The sequence below is a fragment of the Giraffa tippelskirchi genome, chromosome 2 (genome assembly GCF_054371585.1).
Source record: "Giraffa tippelskirchi isolate mGirTip1 chromosome 2, T2T-mGirTip1v1.2.pri, whole genome shotgun sequence".
Lineage (NCBI taxonomy): Eukaryota > Metazoa > Chordata > Mammalia > Artiodactyla > Giraffidae > Giraffa > Giraffa tippelskirchi.
This window is the reverse complement of record NC_137276.1, coordinates 193,852,197-193,873,323: the sequence shown is the minus strand read 5'-3', so window position 1 is coordinate 193,873,323 and position 21,127 is coordinate 193,852,197. Positions and strand designations below refer to the sequence as shown.

The 21,127-nt window shown below is 35.9% G+C and overlaps 1 long non-coding RNA gene across 2 annotated transcripts in view; it reads left to right on the top strand.

Annotated features, from left to right (window-relative positions):
* LOC145528695 (uncharacterized) overlaps positions 1-21,127 on the top strand; it is a 686,972-nt gene that overhangs the window by 235,160 nt on the left and 430,685 nt on the right. Inside the window, exon 3 of one of the 2 annotated variants that reach the window (XR_014070554.1) lies at positions 17,332-17,452. This is a non-coding gene — a long non-coding RNA (uncharacterized LOC145528695). Of the gene's footprint in view, positions 1-17,331; positions 19,414-21,127 lie in introns of those variants that run through there. The other variant, XR_014070553.1, reaches the window with a different exon arrangement.

The window sequence follows — 21,127 nt, the reverse complement described above, 5'->3', positions numbered from 1 at the left end:
CTTCATTCCTGTGTCTATCTTTTGGTTGCTTTTGAACTTAGTTTTGAAATATTTGTGTAGTTTATTAGGCCTCTTGAAGCTTCAACACTATGAAGATTATAAAGTCCCTCACAATAAAAATTGTTCATATATATATAAAATATATATTCATATATATACATGTATGTATACACACACACACATATATATAGCATAAAATTGCAGATGGTACAGAGAATCCCTGGACTCTTTAGAGTCAAGCCTTAAGAATATCTATTAATTATTAGTTTATTTAAAGTTTGATGATATTTTTTGGTTAAAATCAAATTCAAAATTAAATTTTAGTACAAAATTGTATATTCTAAATGTTGCTATTAGATTATATTGGTTCCTTAATATAAAAATGGAATTTTGGAATTTTGTGGGTACATTAGGATGGAGAAATATCAATAGTGATTAGAGGTTTACCACTTATAACTGGAAGTGGCATTATTGGCATAAAGCAAAACTCTGGTTGCCTTGCTAATTATGTGGTGTTATTTCCTGCTTTTGATTAAGTTGATAGTTTGAAGATAATTATCATGGAAAGCTTTATACAATATAGCTTGTTTTTCCATTTTTCATTTATTGATGTCTGAAATTTTTGCTATGGCACTGGGTTCTTTAGATTCTACAGAAATGAAGTAAGAGTTTATACTAGCATCCTAAGTTTGAAGAGAAATCTTTCAATTGAACAATAGGTCCAATAAAATATTTAGGATTGTGTAATATATGTTTAAACTAACTTTAAGTATCTTCTCTATTAAGCAGTCTCAGAGGCCCATATTTATATCAAAATTTTAAGTGACAATTAGAGTAGCACTTCAAAATATTCATAGTATATTTGAAAAAGGAGCTTTATGGCTAAATGAATTGGCAGTGTTCTGGGTTAAACTTAGTGACACAGGTTTCTTTACAGCATAATTTTTCAGAACCTTTGAAATGCAAATAGAGTATTGTGAATTTCTAAAATAAGGTATAACAAGCTGCATTTTGTACCCTAATTTAAATATGAAATCCTTTTCTCTTGGTGCTTCTCATGGGACAATAGATGTAGAACATATTTGTATCCTTTTTATACTACTTTTCTTTCTATTTAAATATGAAAGAAAATGTATACATATATTTTCGTGAATATTTATTCTTTTCCTTCATTGGATATACAAAAATTTAAATAATTAGTGCTGAAAATGGAAGCTATGTATATAGAACATAGGAAGAGTAAATTGTTTTTAATGTAAATCTAAATTATCAAGATGACTAATAAATAGAATTTGTTATATTATACTTTCTCATTTCTGTTCATCCTAAATCTCCCCAAACGAACTGATGTATAGCAGACATCAGGACCAAATCCTTAAATGCATAGAAATACTAGTGCCTAAAACATGTATGTAAGCATGAACATGTTTTCCTCTGGGGGTTGGATTGAATAAATGAAAATTGAATTTTAAGATGCTAACTACTTATGTTAATACTATGTCTTCTTCAGTAACAATATTCATTCATTTTCTATGAAAAACTTTAATTAGGTTTCATAAAACTCAATAACTAAAAATTAAGTAAAATCTGAAATATTTTAAAACACACTATCAAATCTTTGAAAATATTGTATCCTTTATACTGACTGTCATGCAGTCACCAGGTGGTAGACTTTATGAATAACTAAATTTGTTTAGTTAATAGTACTATGTATATTAATATCTGAGAAATTTCAACCAACTTCCCTCAGTTGAGAATGGATTATCCAGTATCTTATAGAGGAAATATGTTTTATCCCCATCATATCACATCTTGTAAAGAAGAAATAAATTTAGTTTTAAAAACAAAGATAATGCATGCGAGTAGTAACTGGTGTAGGGGGCTGGCAATCTTCCTCCCCATGCCTTTGTATCTTGGCTAGAGTGAGCAGTGAGATGCAGAAGACTCAGTTTTGATACCTGGGTTGGGAAGATCCCCTGGAGGAGGGCATGGCAACCCACTCCAATATTCTTGCCTGAAGAATCACAAGGATAGAGGAGCCCAGCGGGCTACAGTTCAAAGGGTCACAAAGAGTCGGATATAACTGAGCACATATCAAATACATACATGTAATTTTACTTTAAACTTTTGTACAATATCCAATGAGTAACTTATAAACTCATGATGTTAAGACCCCAAGGTAGACAATATCCTAGAAATCCCACTTAATATATTTTAACATATGTAAATACAAGTTACAATCATATCTCATATGATTATCTCATATCTTTTGTGGTATCCAAGTACATACAAAGAGAAGAGTGGACTGTGGGTTTAAAAAATAATCATACACTTATTTAGCATATTGAATTAAAAATTTAAATTTGTAACCAAAAGAGCTAAGAAAGTTCTTACGTACTTTTTCTGTTAAAATAATTTACTTCATTAAAATTAAGACTAGAACACTTGTTTTTAGTTGTGGTTCTTTTCCTAATGTAATCATATCCTCCAAATCTGTGACTAGCTTACTGAATAAGAAGAGTTGCCTTCCAGTGACTTCAAGTTAATATACTTTGTGTATCTTTTGAAAATGAAGTATATGTCTAGATATGAGTAATAAAAAATATACATTAACACTCTAACAAAAATAAAAAGCATTATTTGTAGAAAATTATTGCCAATTACACTGTTCAAACCAGTGTTTTCAATCAATTTTATTTAGCTAAAACTCCACCCCACTGACTAAAATCACATCAGTGATAATGCAAAGGAAGAACGGCAAACTACATCATCAGCATCGACTCCAGGAAGGTCAAGATACCAACCTTGGATTAATGCGAGGAGGCCTTCATAACTTAAGAGACTCGAGAAAACATGCAAGTTGCCTGACAGTCCTAACTGTGATGAAAATCATCCACTGAAGTGGGTATTACTGTAAATCTTTGTCTACATGACAGATTTACATCTCCTTACCTCCATAAAATTCACCGTTAATGGCACAACACCTATTAAGCTGAGATATTTCTAGGTGTAGTACGTCATGGTATTTTCCTGTATAGTTTACATTATTCTTGGCATTTCATGGCCTGTCTCATGAGACGGCTAAGAAGGAAAATATAGTAACTTGCACTCACTTCTCAAGGACAAAATGCCATGGAAACATTCAGAAAGTGACAAGCAAATATTGAGAATAATAAGATTGAAAAACGTGGCATATGCAAGATCTGGAAACTTAGGGAAAAACAGTTCATTTTGTGGAATGTGATTTTAATTCATTACTGAATTCCCAGTTTTTAGGGCTTTTCAAAAGGAAACAAATAAGCATTTACAAAAGTTCATTCTTAGAGCTGGGTATGTACAGGGGAGAAAATATGATCTTTGACATAAACCCAATCCTAGAACTTGAGCTTCCATCAGTACTTGTATAGGGAAACCCTGGGGCCTCAAAAACATTTGGGTAAAACCACTGTAGCACTTTCTGACAATTCAAGCTGAGCAGGCTTTGTGTAACAGAGGCAGTTAAAATGTCCAGGCTCTCCCCTGAGATACGTCAGCACATTGAGAACCTGGGTTACTGAATAACTTAATTCTTATTCACATAGCGCCTGAGAGGAAAATAATTTCAATTCTTACCACAGAATCTTTCTACTTTCTCTCTGAAAAAAAACAAACAGTTACAAGGGTGTATTAAACTTTTGATATGTTGTTATGAAATTTTTGGCCATAATGTAGGGAAGAAAATTCTATAAGCTAATGTCACTACATGTTAGGTGGGTTAAAAATAAATTTCAAAAACTAGATTGTAGCATTCCACAACTGAAAGCAATCTGTGCTTATTTTCTCTTTCAAAGCCCTGATTTTTATATATGAGAGAGCTGCAAAATGACTAACTCAAGTGCATATTATTAACTATTGTAGAACTAGGACTTAAGAAAACAGTGTTCTTCAGAGTTTGAACCCAGATAAAGTTATAATCATGTTTGCTTCTCGTGAAGCAAGCTTTGGGGAATGTTATACAATAGAAAGCCCTTGTACTGTTGGAAAGGAGAAACAGAGAAGATGAAGTTATTGAAATTCAAAGCAAAGTTTTAGAGAACTTGTACTTTTTTTGAGTATCACATATAGGACTGCCTGATCCATTTCTTTCCTTACAGCAGCATCCCTTTTATTTTATATTAGTAATAAAGGGCACAGTAGAAAGGCCTCACATGCAACAGTGTAATCATTACACCAAGTTTTGGGTGTATGGTGTTTATTAGTTCCACAAACTATTGGAAATAGCCATATAGATCTTGTGGTAAAGTCCTTTTATTATGGCTAGTAATGTTTTCACATAATAGGGGTTCAGAAAATATTTATTTGATTTTCTTCTTTTGTAGGTATTTTTTTGTTGAGCCTACATCTAAGATAATTTGTCTGGAACACCAGTGGCCTGAAAAAATTAATATACTGAGATGTTCAATATGCATCATGTGTTTATAGGTTTTTATATAAAAGGATTTTGTTGAGACTGTGCTGAACAGTTTTACTATCTTCACAAAGCAGGGTGGGAAAGTTCTCATAATGTTAAGTATTAACAAGTAGTCTGTACTTCCTTTTGATTTACAGGAAGAGTACAAGAATATTTGGGTTAAACTGTTGTCCACTTGACAATTTCCCAGCTGTCAGTTAGGTCAAATCAAACCCGCTATGCAGAGATTGATTTGCTCTGGTGGGTAGAATATTTCTATTATGAACCAACTGTAATGCTATTTCCCACCCCTCCCTAAATTTATGTGTTGAAATCTCCAGCTCCCAGTGTGACTGTATTTGGAGATGGGGCCTTTATGGGGGTAATTTAAAGTTAATGAGGTTGTAAGGGTGGGGGCCCTAATACAATAGGATTGGTGTCCTTATATGAAGAGACACCAGAGGGCTTTCTCTCTTCTCTCTGTGAAGGGACAGTAAGAATGTGGCCTCTGCAGACTAGGAAGAGTTCTCACCAGAAACAGACTCCACCAGGCCTTACCTCAGACAGCTCCAGAGCTGTGAGAAATATATTTTCATGTTTAAGCCATCCAGTCAATGGTATTACATTATAATAATCAGAACTAACTAATACAATTGCCATTTAAAACGAAGATGTGATAGATCAACAAATAAGCATTTTGGGGAAATTATTAATGCTTAAAGCTTTCAAAAATTGCACTGTTATTTTTTTCTCCCTCTCCATATCTTACTTTTTTTTTTTCTTAGCTTATCCACATCTTAGCTCATTGAGAGCAAACTATTCTTGGGAAATTAAAGAAACACACACAAACTTATAAAAATAGATGCATTGCAGTCTTTCTACCAGTACAATTCCTTTGTAGATCCACTAAAAAAGAGATGAGAAGTTTTAAATAGAGTTCAATTATTTAAGAACCTACTGTGTCATGTGGCTTCTCTTTACTTAAATTTGTTTTTACTTTTGCCCTTTGGACAAAGCATGTCATCCCCAAAGGCTTCATGAACAGCTACTGCTTGCATTTGAGCTGTTTAGAGTCAGAAATGCTGTTTCTCCAAGTTGAGAAATTATGTTGGCATAGCATAAAACATAAATTTAAGTTAGAAATATGTTGGAAAAAGTTATTTCCTTTGCAGCCCAAACAAATTAAGAGGAAGGAAAATATCACTTAGTAGAATTCAGAACTTGTGAAATTTTGAAAGAGTTTCAGAAATTTTGACAAAACCTAAAATATTTCTTGGCATTTTTGCCCAGGGATGAATATTTTGGGAATCTAAATTAAACTTGTTAACAGAGATATACTGAGAATGTGTTAATGTATTGCTGTTTTTGTTTCTAGCTATAAGTACTGTCCTATGAGCTGAGGATTTGTACTTGAATATACTTATGACATATTTTAAAATCATGCTCATATGCCCATAGGGTAGAACATTCCACAATGCTTATGAAACTAAACAGAGAAAACCAAAATTAACAGATTTCAAGGTTACTGCTATGCTATATATCATCTACTAATTGAAGAGAAAGTGGCAGATGCCATGGAAGTTAAAAATTCAAGAAGACTGCTAAAAAGCTCTAAACTGCTTTAATTCTGTAGATGATATGTGCTTTTAGATGCTGTATCCGATTGCCTTGAGCCACTATTATAGCTAGCTGTTCATCTCCATTTTAGCCAGCTTGGACCACTGAGTTGCATTAGTATTTCAATTTTACATGAGGTATTGGAAAAGTCAAGTTGCAGCTCAGGCAAAATGGAATTTTAAAGTGCACAATAGGCTTTGTAGAAATGTTATGGAGGTTGAAGTTGTTATTGTTGAGAAAGTATAAGTCTAATTTTTAATGCCAACTTTCTAAATTTAAAATTTAAAAATAAATTGCTGGCATTTTGAATTCTAATCCTATAAAATAATCTTAAACAATTACAATTCCCAAAGCTTTCTCTCCTGTATATTTGCTAAGTAAAATAAAGTACACACAACATCTAGCATAATTTTTGCATAAATGTTATTTCCTTTCCTTCCCCTTCTTAACAGAGGTATAGAAATGGAAGAAAGTAATTCTTTGACCTGCTTTGGCTACAGTGTGGATATTGCTCAGATCTCTAATTGGGTGGTTATAAAGAAGGGAGAACAGTGGAAACAATCTGGGCTAATTCTAGTGTCTCTGATCTAGAAAAAGGAGCATCAGCTTTCAGAATCTTTTGGAAAATGTGATGGCTAATTTTATGTCAACTTGGCTGGGCTAAGGAATGCCCAGATAACTGGTAAAAGAGTGTTTCTGATGTGCCCATGAAGGTGTTTCAGGAAGAGATTAGTATTTGGTTCAATAAACTAAGTAAAAGATCTGCCTTCACCAGTGTGGGGGCTTCCCTCATAGCTCAGTTGATTAAGAATCCACCTGCAATGCAGTTGACTCTGGTTCAGTTCCTGGGTTGGGAAGATCTGCTGGAGAAGGGATAGGCTACCCACTCCAGTATTCTTGGGCTTCCCTTGTGACTCAGCTGGTAAAGAATCTACCCACAATGTGGGAGACCTGGGTTTGATCCCTGGGTTGGGAAGATACCCTGAAGAAGGGAAAGGCTGCTCACTCCAGTATTCTGGCCTGGAGAATTCCATGGACTGTATAGTAACAAAGAGTCGGACACTACTGAGCGACTTTTACTTGCACCAGTGTGGGTAGGCATCACCCAATTCTTTGAGGACTTGAATGGAACAAAAGGGTGAAGGAAGGGTGAATTTTTTCTCTTTATTTCTTAAGCTGGTATGTCTATCTCTTTCTGCTCTTGGACATTGTAGGTTTTGGTTCTTGAACCTTTAAACTCTGGGACTTATGCCAGTGGTACTCTGCTTCTCAGGCCTTTGGCCTCAGACCGAATTATACCACTGGATTTCCTGGTTGCAGGTGGCAGACTGTGGGACTTCTCAGACTCTATAATTGCACGAGCCAATTCCTGTTTTATATATATATACATAAATGTATATATGAAGTCGCTCAGTCGTGTCCGACTCTTTGCGACCCCATGGACTGTAGCCTACCAGGCTCCTGCGTCCATGGGATTCTCCAGGCAAGAATACTGGAGTGGGTTGCCATTCCCTTCTCCAGGGGATCTTCCCGACCCAGGGATCGAACCCGGGTCTCTGCATTGCAGGCAGATGCTTTAACCTCTGAGCCATCAGGGAAGCCAATTCCATGGAGGGAGGAGCATGGTAGGCTACAGTCCATGGAGTCGCAAAGAGTTGGACATGACTGAGTGACTTCACTTTCACTTTCGTGTGTGTGTGTGTGTGTGTGTGTGTGTGTGTATATGCTTCCCTGATAGCTCAGTTGGTAAAGAATCCACCTGCAATGCAGGAGACCCTGGTTCAGTTCCTGGGTCAGGAAGATTCCCTGGAGAAGGGAAAGGCTACCCACTTCAGTATGTGTGTGAAGTGTTAGTTGCTCAGTCATGCCTGACTCTTTGTAACCCCATGGACTATGTGTATGTGTGTGTGTGCGTGTGTGTGTATATGTATATATATAATTTATGTTTATATATCCATATCTATATATCTTCTATTGGTTTTGCTTTTTCCGTAGAATCTCAGTGCAGGGAACAAAGACATTGGAATTGAGACAAGTTCTAGCATACAATAGACAATAAACATTTATTGAATGAGCAAGCTGATATACATAAAGATAATTAGTGCCAACATATGTGCAAGTGATAACTGAACAAGCCAGAAAGAGAAGTCATGGAGTGTATTAATCTGTTCAGTTTGAACCACAGACTGGGTGGTTCAAACAATGAAAATTTCTCACAGTTCTGGAGACTAGAAGTTCAAGATCAAAGTGTCATCATGGTTGGTTTCTGGTGAAGCCTGTCTTCCTGGTTAGCAGATGGTGGCCTTCTTGAAGGAGAGAGATCTCTTCTTATAAAGACACAAGTCCTATTGGATCAGGGCCCAGTTAACTTTAATTATCTCCTCAAAGACCTCTCTCCAAAAATAGTCATGTTAGAAATTAAGGCTTTGACATAAAAATTTGGGAGCTGACATAATTCAGTTCATAACATGGAGGAAAACTGAGATTATACTTTAGGCAGCTGTTGTCTATAACAATCCACACATCTTTCACCTTGAAGATAGTTTTAGAACTGTGAAATCTGCTCTAATCTAGGATTTGCAGGGTGGAGATAGGAGGAATTTTAAGTGGTTCATTGTATCTATAGTATGCTCAAAACTTTCAGATGCCAAAATAAATTTTTTTGAGAATGGCCTACAGCACATTGTAGTGTCCAGAATGTGTGAATAAAGCTTTGGCTTCTTTTAAAATGTTTTGCTAATTCTGCTTGATGATGCTCAGAGCTAAGACAAACTCCATGAGAGTTATAGAACATTTATACCTGGAAAAGATTTTCTAAAAATCTGCTTTAAAGTTGTTCAGTTAGTATTCTGTGAAAAGCCATACCCATAGGATGTTGTATTCACCAAGATTCTTTGAGCAATAATAGGAAGAAATCTAACTTAAGGAAAACAACATTTTTTAATTAGGAAGAAAATGACATAATTCATAAAAGAAGGGAAGACTGTTTTGCAGATCTCAGACATGGGACCTGGAGGCTCAATGCTGCCAGGTTTCTTTCTCTTAGAATCTTATTTTTACCTTTCTGTGGCTACAGGCTCGTCTTTTAGACTCTTCTGTATAAATGCATTTCTCTAGATCAGAGGTTGGAGAGGAGGAGAGAATTTTATCCAAAATGTTCATTTAGAAAAATACTAGGGAGAAACTCTTGTTGGACTAATCTAACCATGTAACCATCCCTGGAATAATCTCTGGGCTGGGGGATGAGATACAGCTATGTGTGGATTATGTGTTTTCAAGTTTTTGACTAGAAAGGTAGGCCACTATCGTTGGCAGTTCAATTGGAAAGACAAAGACCTTATCACTAAGGGGAGAAGAAAGGTTACAGGTAAGAAAACTAACAAATACTCATAAGAATCTACTCTCTGAATGAGTGCACAGAACCCACATCTGTTTTCCCACATGTATAATTTTTAAAGGACTATGTGTTATATCTAACTGTCTCATGTATAATCACAAACTCTCTTACCCTTTCCCTCAAGGGGTAACAATCAAAACTGCTTAATTCAACCTTAAATCTAGACTCTTAGGAGATGAGATGTCATCTCTATCAAGCCCAGATGTGGTTTCTCATGGGCCAGCAATTTATGTATTGAATAGTATATTTGATCACCTGATACTCACAGCATGTAAGGAAGATTTCCATTCAGCAAAGGTGGAGTTTCTCAACTTTGTCATTATGGATATTTTGAGTTGGATAATTCTTTCCTTTTGAGAGCTGACCTGTGCATTGTGGCCTGTGTACCAGCATACCTGGCCTCTACCCATCAGATATTAGTAACACATCTCCACCTTCTCCTCATGTCATGATGATGAAAAACATCTCCAAACATTACCAAATATCTTCTGAAGGGCAAAATCACTAACAGCAAGGAACCATAGAATCAGGGGCAAAATATGAAGTATTATGAGTTGTCAAGCATCCAAACCACTATACTCATTAGAATGGAGTAATTATGATTACTCAGTCTTGGAGTCAAATTCTTTGGGTTTATATTTTGACTGTATCACATGTTTTCTATGTTTGAGCAATGGACTTACCTTCTGTAAGCCTGTTTTATTTTCCACAAAATAATGATAGAAACAATCTAATGAGATTGTTTTGAGGATTCAATAAAACCTTAACACAGTGCCTGAACATGATATGATAAGTGAATTTCCCACTAGCATTAGCTATTATCATATTATCTAGCTAGGCTGGAACATTAAGATGCATTCATAGGTTGACTCACTTTCCAGAAAGCAGAGTGAGTTTCTTGATCATATATTTTGTTGTCCTGATTCTGCCAATGGGGAAAATTTCATTTTCCAATGTTCCTTATAGACATATCTAAAGAGCTATTAATGAGGCTTCACTGGCTGAAGAATGGTCTACCTCTAGAGAACAATCTTACTGTGACCATGTGGATTGCCTCCTCAGTTAAATAGTCATGTACCATTGTTCACTAGGCTTGGGGTTTCTCTTTCCTAAGTATTTTTCTTTCTTTCCTTCCTTTCTTCTCTCTAGCCCCTCCTTCCCCCCTTTTTCTTTTTCGTCCCTTTCCTGCCCCTTCTTCTTCTTCCTCTCTCTCTCTTAAGCTCTAAGTATGTGCTTAATCGCTCAGTCATGTCTGACTCTTTGTGGCACCATGAACTGTAGCCCGCCAGGCTCCTCTGCCCATGGAATTTTCCAGGCAAGAATACTGGAACGGAGTGCTGTTTCCTACTCCAGGAGATCTTCCCAACTCAGGGATTGAACCCACACTCCTTTGTCTCCTACACTGGCAGATGGATTCTTTACCACTAGTGCCACCTGGGAGGCCCAAGCTTCCAAGGTCTATGTACAGTTGCCTGTAAATTTTATTTGTTGGAAATCTTTTAGCAGTAAATAAAGTTAGAAATTGCATCTGGATCTTTGCTCTGCAGTTTCTGCTTCTTGGCAGGTCCTGTACCTTCTAAGTCTCTCAGGTCTCAGCTTGATTCCCTTGGCTTAAATGACTGCCCAAATCAGGATGAAGCAACAGGCTGGAGTGGTAAGGCAGAGCTTCCTCAATACCCAGAACGGGCATCTCCCTTGATGATACTTCTCCACCAAGTAGGGAGTTCAGAACAGGAGATGTTTGGGGGTAGCCTCAAACATATTTTATTGTTGAATGTGTCCTCAAATCAGTAGCACATCCTACTGACTCTTTCTGGATTCCAGTTTTAACTGCTGCAATGTTTCTCCCTTCCTAAACTTTGCAAACACAAATTTTGATATAAGACAAAGAATCCAAGTGTTGTAATTCTTTAGAATACATTGAATATGAATGTTTGCAATTACAACTTAATGGCCATGGGCAGAAAAAAGTCTCTTTAAAAAATCTATTTATACTAACTGTGGCCTTTTTGTTTCCAGATGGAGAAGTTTGGATCAAAACTCATTTGGGAGTGGTATACTATCAGTGGCAAGTTTTGGTTCTCTCTGGATCCATTTTCTGTGTTTTCTACTGGGGTTGAAAAGGAACAACTTATTTTCATCCCCTGGGATAGTCCTGGAAGACAGCTAGCGCCTCTACATGCTAAGACTTGATCCCGCATTGTAGGCTAGGCTTATCACTCTCTCAAGTGCATTTTTAGCTCCCCAAATATTGCTACTGTTATGTCTCATTGTCTTTGTCTTTGTATGTTTATGCTCTTTATTATTTTTCTCAGGCAGTTTTCTGTGATTTAATTGCAGACTCAGAATATGTGTAAACTGTTCATACAGTTTCATACAGGTAAGTTTCATACAGGTATGAAGTGAAGTGAAGTGAAAATCGCTAAGTTGTGTCCAACTCTTTGCAGCTCCATGGACTATACAGTCCGTGGAATTCTCCAGGCCAGAATACTAGAGTGGGTAGCCTTTCCCTTCTCCAGGGGATTTTCCCAACCCAGGGACTGAACCCAAGTTTCCCGCATTGCAGGCAGATTCTTTACCAACTGAACCACAAGGGAAGCCCTCATACAGGTGTACTTTATATGAAATCTCATTAGACCGTTGATCATTAAAAATACCTACAACTGGGGCAGCCCCGTCCAAAGTTTATGCAGTTGCTTTGGTAAAATCCCATTGATTAGATTTTCACTTTATCAGCATTCTTTAGGTCAAAAAGTTTATATTTAATTTTCAGATAAATTGATGTAATGGATGAGTTCATATAAAAGACAGTCATTTCCTTTAAGCTCTTAATTTTTTGGAGACATCTTGATAATTTCATGTCATCATCTCTTTGCAGTGGTATGAATAGACTGACCACTGATTTGTAATGGTGTTAACCCGGTCTTTCCCAACATTTTTTTTGTGCTATCATTGGAGGAAGGGAATCTTTTCACTGAAAGAACTATATTGATTTCCACAATAAAATATCACATCTTTTAATATTGAAAAATGTTTCAAACTTTGAAAATGCTAACAAAGATTTTAGTGAGAGGAAAAGGAAGATATTTGTATTTCATGTTGTTATGCAGTGACCAAAATTGTCATCTATGAGTTTTTACTTTTGCAAACACAGATATATACTGACAAACATTGCCTTGTGGCTTCTGACCATTATACATCTAATTAATTATACTAACAAATAATAAAATAGTAGGTGGTATATTTTAAAAATATCCAACTCCCATTTCTTCATTCCTGATACTGCTTATTTAGACTTTAATTATGCCTACATCTCAGTGTTCCCATATTGGAGTTACCTATGGAGCTCTTAGAAAATGTTGAGGTTCTGGCTCCAACGTAGGCCAATTAAAACTGAATATCTGAGAATGACATCTGGACAGCAGTACTATGTAAGCTGTTGTTGTTTAGTCGCTAAGTTGTATCCAACATTTTTGTGACTTCATGGACTGTAGCCTGCCAGGCTCCTTTGTCTATATTAAGCTCTACACGTGATCATATTATGCAGGGAGAACTGGAAAATTTTGATCTCTCTTATGTCCCACTGGAGCATGAAAATGAAAATTTTTTTGCCTTCTGATGGCATATATGGCTTTGACTTTCCACTGTTTCCTAACCTCAGGATCTATGAGATCTCTGAGTTCTGAATATTAGTCCTTATTTTGCTTAGAGAGTCCTAATGCCAGGGAACTCTAACATTTAAGCATATGGAATCCTAAAATATAAAACAGATTTAAGAGAATTTTGCTGTAGAAAAGTGCTTGAAACACAAAACCTGTTTTGGACTTTCTGTCTAACCTGGTCAGAAACTGCATGAAGTCTTAGTTATTCAAAGCCAAATTATTTTAATTCATTTAAATTAATATCTGATTATTTGAATATATTTTATTAATGTATAAGCATTCTTTTATGTTGTGGGTAAATGTTTTATAATACTATATATAATATCTTGTCATTTTTTCCTCTACAATATTTGTTTTGGTTTCCCTAGATAAGAAACTAATTTTTTCTTACCTAACATATGCCATAGGTTACTTGAGGGTGTCAGGGTATTAAAAGCATGTGGATACTATGAAGTATGAAAAGTTGAAGGCTTTAGAATCTGGATTACTTTTGACATTCCAACATAATTGAATGATAAAAAAAAAGATAAAGACCTTAAAAGAGGACTTTCTTGCTAACAGCTATTATTTATGGAATGTTGATTGTCATGGTAATAGAAGAAACAGAAATTATTTATTAAATATTCAATTATTTATTAAAAATATTTATTTGTGTCTCCTATGTGGCAGGGCTTCTCTAGTAGCTCAGTCAGTAAAGAATCTGCCTGTTGTGCAGGAAATCTGGTTTTAATCCCTGGGTTGGGATGATACCCTGGAGGAGGAAATGGCAAACCACTTCAGTATTCTTGCCTGGAAAATCCCATGGACAGAAGAGCCCAGCAGGCTACAGTCCATGGGTCACAAAGTCGGACACAACTTAATGACTAAACCACCACCACTGTGTGGCAGGCAATGTATTAGGCATTTTAAACAGGGAGCCAGATTGAAAAAGATTATGTGAAAACAAGTATGGAAATATGTATACTCTAATTTGTATGTCAAAAATATTTTAGTTATACTTAAGACATTTGGCTCCATCTAATGATATTTCCTTATAAAATGGTTAGAAATGCCTCTTGGGATTCTTCAAGCCAGACTGGTTTCTCTCTTTCAGTGTTACCTAGGCCCCTAAAGTGATACACAAAAAAATGTGTAAAGAGACCCTGGTAATGACTGAGAGCTTGATTCATGAGAGTCACTACTCCTCCTAATTCTTGATCTGAATTCTTTACTTACCATCACTTTTTAATTGCCTTAATTACACTTGACCTTGTTTATCCTGGTTTGGGTTTTGTTTCCCTCATTATTTGTCACATTTCTTGGATAATTTACTCCATCTTTGTGTACATACCACAGATCCCAGACCAGAAGTGATATTTTCCTATGTCATAATCAATATTTTCCTGTGCAAATTTTGCAATCACTATGATTTGATTTTATCTCTACTGGCCCCATAAATCCTCATGACCCTCAAGCTGTTTTCCTAATTTATGCAAATCTTGAAGATGTTCCATAATTTAACATCTTGCTCATTACTTTTCACAAACAATTACTTTCTATAGTGAAAATTATTAACAAGTAGGAATTTCATTGATACATATTATTTTTAAACTGTAGATTGATAGTAAAATTATTTCTTAAGACACTGGTTCTTATATAAAATATAAAATATTTTGTTGTTGGATGTGTCCTTGTATATGTTATGAAAATGTGTCATATAACTTTATTTTTGAATTTTCTTAATTAATAAAAGAGAATGAAAGCATCTCTTTTAGAAGGCTTCTCTGATTCCTTCAGTCTGGAGTACACCCATAGCACTAGCAGTATGCCACTTTTAATCCGCTCCCCAGATTGCTTCAAAATATCTATTTTTGGTTTGTTTCCCACAAGTGCCTGCCAGTTTTTCTTTATAGAGGAGGTCTGCCACATTGCTTGACTAAGGTAAAACCTCAGTGTTTGTTGACTAGGACAGGCTCTAAGCCAAAGATAGGCTTGATGTTAATGGCAAGCCCTGTTTCTTTTGGTTTGTTGTTTTGAGTTAGTCTTGTTCCAAAACAACCTACGTATGTGATCATATGAGTTAGAAATGTGTGCCTTCTATGTGTCTAAAATGATTTCAGCTTTGTTCAGATAGTGATCTGCCACCCTACAGCCCATATGACTCAAGGGAAATGGTCACATGGAAGCTGTATGGCCATGTGATGGTTAGTCTAGTAAGCCGATCTCAAAAAATTCAAGCTTCTTTCCAGAGAATGACTTTGGGAATTCATAATTAAATCCCAAACACTTGGAACTTTCAGGGGGCTATTTTTTCGTTTGGCTGCACTGGGTTTTCCTTGTGGTGTGCTGGCTTTCTTTAGTTGCATGCTGGCTTCTTTTGTTGCGGGGCACAGACTCTAGAGCACATGGGCTGGCGTGTGGGCTTCTCGCTCTAGTTGTGGCTCTTAGGCTTAGGTGCCCTCCATGGCATGTGGGATCTTCATTCCCTGACCAGGGTTTGAACTTGCATCCCCTACATTGGGAGGCAGATTCTTAATCACTGGGCTGTCAGGGAAGTCCCTGGTTGGGCTACTTATTTGTTCAAGGAGGTTGGCATATTTGCATAGGAAGGAAAAATATCTACCCCACAACTAGGAAATTGAATTTTTTGTCCTGTCTTATTTACTATACATGAACAAGAAAGCCTATCACCACAGTTGCTACCGGCAATCGTCTTGCTACCATGGAGAAGATTTTCTAATAATAGAATTGACACAGAGAGGAAGGGAGAGCTGAGGTGATGCGGTGAAGCAGAGCTAGATCTGTCATATATCATACCTGGAGACTATCCCATTCTTTATTTATATTGTGTAAGAAAAATATCTTTCTGTAAAGGCTGTTGGAATAACTGTTACTTACAGTCTAGGTAACATAATGTTAAAAATTCTCCATCTCCTCCCTGCTTAAAATGAAATCATTTATATCTGTTGACATTTTTTCCTGTAATTCAGGCTATAATCACCCATAACACCTTGAGCTATTTCTTCTCTCTGCTTACTCATGCTGTACCTCAAAATTTCTATTCATAACTTTTCTCTTACTGTAAGGCCTGCTGATAATATCCTTTTGGTCCTCAACTTCCCCCAAGTAACTTATCAAGACTATTTTAGGATAAATAAACTCCCTCTCTGAGAGAAATTTCAGTGCCAGTTGTTAAGATGTTACAATTTTCACATTTCCTCAGTCTTTCCATCACTGAGGATGCAAGAGACTACAGAATCCTAGAGACAGTATGACAGTGTTTAGGTGCTCAGATCCAGAGTTAGTCTGTTTTCAAATGTTGACCTCACTACTTAGTGACCTTGGGTGAGTTATTTAACCTTGCTCAAACTCAATTTCATCATCTACAACAAGGGTAGACAACCAGTGGCCCACAGATAAAATCCAGCTTGCTGCCCCCCAACTTTTTTTGTAATAAAGTTTTATTGGAATATAGTTATATTAATTTATTTGCAGCTTTTGCATCACAGTAGCATCTGAGTAGCTGTGACAGACTGTAAGGCTGGCAAAGTTAAAAATATTTGCCATCTATCCCTATGCCAAAAATATTGGATAACACCTGATCTATAAAATTATAGGGTTAGTGAGACTCATCCACATAGATCGCTAGCAGGGTAGCTGGTAACCTTCAGTAGATGTTAGCTGTCATTACTGTTAATTATTAACTGTTGTTGTTAATAATAGTAATGATCGGGAAAATGTCAGTGCTTGCAAGTCAAAAGTTATTTGAATGAATAACCTCAGCACATTTTGCAGTTGAGGGTAATGACTACCATGAGGACACATGATGTAGTTTCACTGAACAACATTTATAAGCGGGTTGAAGAAAATAATATTTCTGGAGTCAGTACCCCAGGTGAGGTATAAATAAGATTAGAAGGCTGCATTAATATATTTATACCACCCCAGTGAGACTGAGATACTTTAAATCTTATTTTTTATCCAGAGGAAAAAATGTTATTTAAAAATTATAATTTATTGCTATTGTTAATTCAATAATAACAATTGTGTTTGTGCTGCTTTAGAGGAGAGTGTTTGGCCAGACAGTGGAACAATTAATAGAATCTCTATTTCCCCTAAGAGGTTTATTTGTCATGTCAAAGTTACTCTGGTCTGGTACAACACAGATGGTGTTGTGACAGCACAAAATGATGAGTGCCACATTGTTCCTTCTAATGATCTTCTTCTCAATTCATCTTGTTTTGCAGCCTTGGATCTCTGCTACATGATTGTTATGAAAATAGGGGGAATCAAGTAGGGAAACTCACAGAAGATGCTAAATCATTATTCTTTTGATTGGTGTGTGGGTCCAGAATGCACTAAAACAATGTAAGTATGAAGAAAAAGCCCACTGTCTGTGTCCCATAAATAAGAAAAAAAATACCTTAATACTTACTTTTATCAAAAACAGTGGAAGGGGACTTCCCTGGCAGTCCAGTGCTTAAGACTCCGTGCTTCCAGTGCAGGGGGTGAGGATTTGATCCCTAGTCAGGAAAGTAAGATCCCACATGCTGTGGGGGCATGGCCAAGTATGTCAGAAAGAGAAAAACAAATATCTTATATTAATGCATATGTATGGAATCTAGAAAAATGGTACTGATGAACCTATTTGCAGGGTAGGAATAGAGACACAGACATAGAGAATGAACTTGTGGACACAGCGGGGGAAGGAGAGGATGGGTCAAATTGAGAACATAGCAATGATTATACATACATTACCATGTGTAAAATAGCTGGTGGGAAGCTACTATAGAACACAAGAAGTCAGCTCAGTCCTCAGCTTGACCTAGAGGGTTGGAAAAGAGGGGATGGGAGGAAGGCTCCAGAAGGAGGGGATATATGTATATATAGAGCTGAGTCACATTGTTATACAGCAGAAACTAACACAAAACTGTAAAGCAATTATATGCCAATGAAAAAAATTTTAAAGGCTAAAAAACACAGTAGAGGTATCATAGTTGTATACAAAATAAATTTGCTAAACTAATTTAATCATTTCTATGACATAGTGCTGGGTATGGTAGATAAAGAAAAGCTTTATACATAGTTTAAAAAAAAGGATATATAGTTAAATCATGATTCTCTTACTTAATTCACTAGTGCAAAGACACAAAACTAGTTAGAAAATTGAAGATGGAATCAATAAACATAGAGTACATGTCAGGAGGGAAAACAAGTTCAAATGATGAAGAATATTAAATCCAAAAGCTGACATTATGATATTATGCTATTAACATATATTTTGACTTAAAGGGTGTTGACGGAGTAGAAATAAGGTAGTGCTATATTCAAATTTAAATTTTTCTGAAGTTTGCTGTATGGTTTTCAACTTTTTGCACTTGTGTTATTTCTGCTTATGTAGGTGTTGATGTGTGTGTGTGTGCGCTCAGTCACTCAGTCATGTCCAGCTCTTTGTGACCCCATGAGCTGTAGAATGCTAGGCTCCTCTGTCCATGGAATTTTCCAGGCAAGAATACTGAAGTGGGTTGCCATTTACTACTACAGAGGATCTTTCTGACCCAGGGATTGAGCCTACATCTCTTATTTCTCCTACATTGGCAGGTGGATTCTTTACCACTGCACCACCTGGGAAGTCCACTCAATGCCAAATGAAAGTTTCCTTCATCCTGTACATCTTCCCTAAATAAGCAGAATAATTGTAAAAATTTAAGGAGAGATTTTCTCAAATAAAACTCTTAGCAACATTCAACATATATGTAAACAGTCAATTTTAGATTAATGATAAGTTTCATCATTTAAAAAATAATATTAGAGTAGGTAATTATACCAGCTTCCTAGGCATGAGAAAGATGATGACTTTCACAAAGATACACCTATCAAGTCTGATAATACTTAGCTTGAGTGGCAGTTTAGATTCCTCATTCAGCCAATTTTTGTTCTATATTCTTAACATTCCTAACTAAAGTAGAAAATCTAATTTCACAATAAGGGGATTATGAGGTTTTAATTATTAGATCACTCTGGATATTTAAATCAGATTTCTTTCTGAGTCAATGAAACTTTTCCATTTGAAAGTTCGATTCATTAGTTTCTGATCCATTCTTTGTTTACTTTCAACTTTGGAACAACTGTTCTATTGTTGTATGTGGAGATTGTTTGTAAATTGCTTGAATTTTTTTTTTTTTTAACCTATTTCTTTCTCCAGTCAATGAAAAAAAAAAGTTCAAATGCTAAGAAAGGGTGAGATTCTTTCTGAGTGACTGATCTAAGAAATTCTCCTGTTTTGTTTTTGTCTTCATCAATAAAAGTTCTGCTATTTTGGTGCTGAATTGATGGCTTTAGGTCCTTTAAGATACTGAACATATCACTGAGAGGTACCGCTAAAGCAAGCCATGTGTAACCATTCAGATGATTTTCCCAGACATTATTGTTGTCAAGTGTTTTTCATCTCACATTCTATTTTGAATTTGGTTAATAAGATTTTTCCTTGTTTATCAGTATGCTTCAATGTAGAAAGTTATTTGTATAATTATTGTCAGTTTCTTGATACAATATGCTGAAAGATATACATGCTCAGTGGATGAAATGTGGTCGTAATGAAAGTTTTCACAATTTTCCTCTCTGGATATGACAATGTGGTGGATTGGCACTCAAGTATCACTTTTAAAAAATTGTTGAGTAGTGCTTTTCTTTGTTAGACACAAAAAAGCTGCTCTGTCAAGATTAATCCCAGTATATACTACAAAATAAAAATATTATCCCCTGTAGCACATTTTTCAGCAATAAACTATATAAAAAGCCATCAGGGACTTTTCTCTCTTATGCTGCACATAGCAAAAGGCTTATTCACATGTTTTGCATATGCATGGTGTTGCCTATTGCAAAATGAAATATGCACATAATATTTTAGTAATTGCTTTTCCATATTATATGCCATGGAAATGTTTGCCCCACTTTTAGGTTACACCTTAAAAGGTAAGCACTCTCTTTTCTTTGCTTGGCCAGAAGGGAGTATTAGGACAGACCCCTGGGACCTAGAGATGGAATGGTGTGTTTAGAAGGGTAGAGGCCTCCTTCTAGCCCTCGAGTCTATGTGACTGAGAAATAAAACTTTGATCTTGTTAATCAGTTTTATTTATGCCTCTCACAGTAACTTAGCTGTGCTCTAATTAATATAAATACCAAATCTCCTAACTGAGAAAAATTTATATCAATAGTGATGAATCTAACTGTATCTATATCCATAATCATTAGAAAGTGAAAGTGAAGTTGCTCAGTCATGTCAGACTCTATTGAGACCACATGGACTGTAGCCTACCAGGCTCCTCAGTCCATGGAATTCTCCAGGCAAGAATACTGGAATGGGTTGCCATTTCCTTCTCCAGGGGATCTTCCCAACCCAGGGATTGAACCCGGGTCTCCCGCATTGCAGGCAGACGCTTTACAGTTTGAGCCACCAGGGAAGCCCATAATAACCATTAGAGAAAACCTCTTAATGTCTTGGAGTCTCAGCTATTTAATCTGTAAAATACGGATGCTAGCAGCTACTTCACATGGTGGTTGTGAGGATTAAATGGTATAAAATATAGAAATGCTTTAGCATAGTTTGAGGAGCTGTAAATAAGTACTCAATAAATTTTAACTGTTACTATTGAATTTGCTATTTAGATACTTTGGATAGTCACTAAAATAATCATTAATTTATTATTCTTATGAATTGAAATTGTATTTAATGAAATAAGTTTCAGATAACTTTCTTGTTGCTTTAACTTGTTTGATGCTGGGATATGCGTTAGCCTGGCTCTTGACCTGATAGATACATCTCCAACTAGCCAATGCACTTCTCACCCGTGCTTGTGGGTCCCTTAATTCTTTCAGCTGAGTTCTAGTCTCTCTGTGTTTTAAGCATTAATTAAAACAATAGTTGTAAATTGATTGGTATATAGATAGTACTCAATAAATGATAATTATTTTCAGTTATTATTTCTCCTTCACTTTAGTGATGAGGAAAAAAGAGTCAAAGGTGTGAGGTGACATATTCAA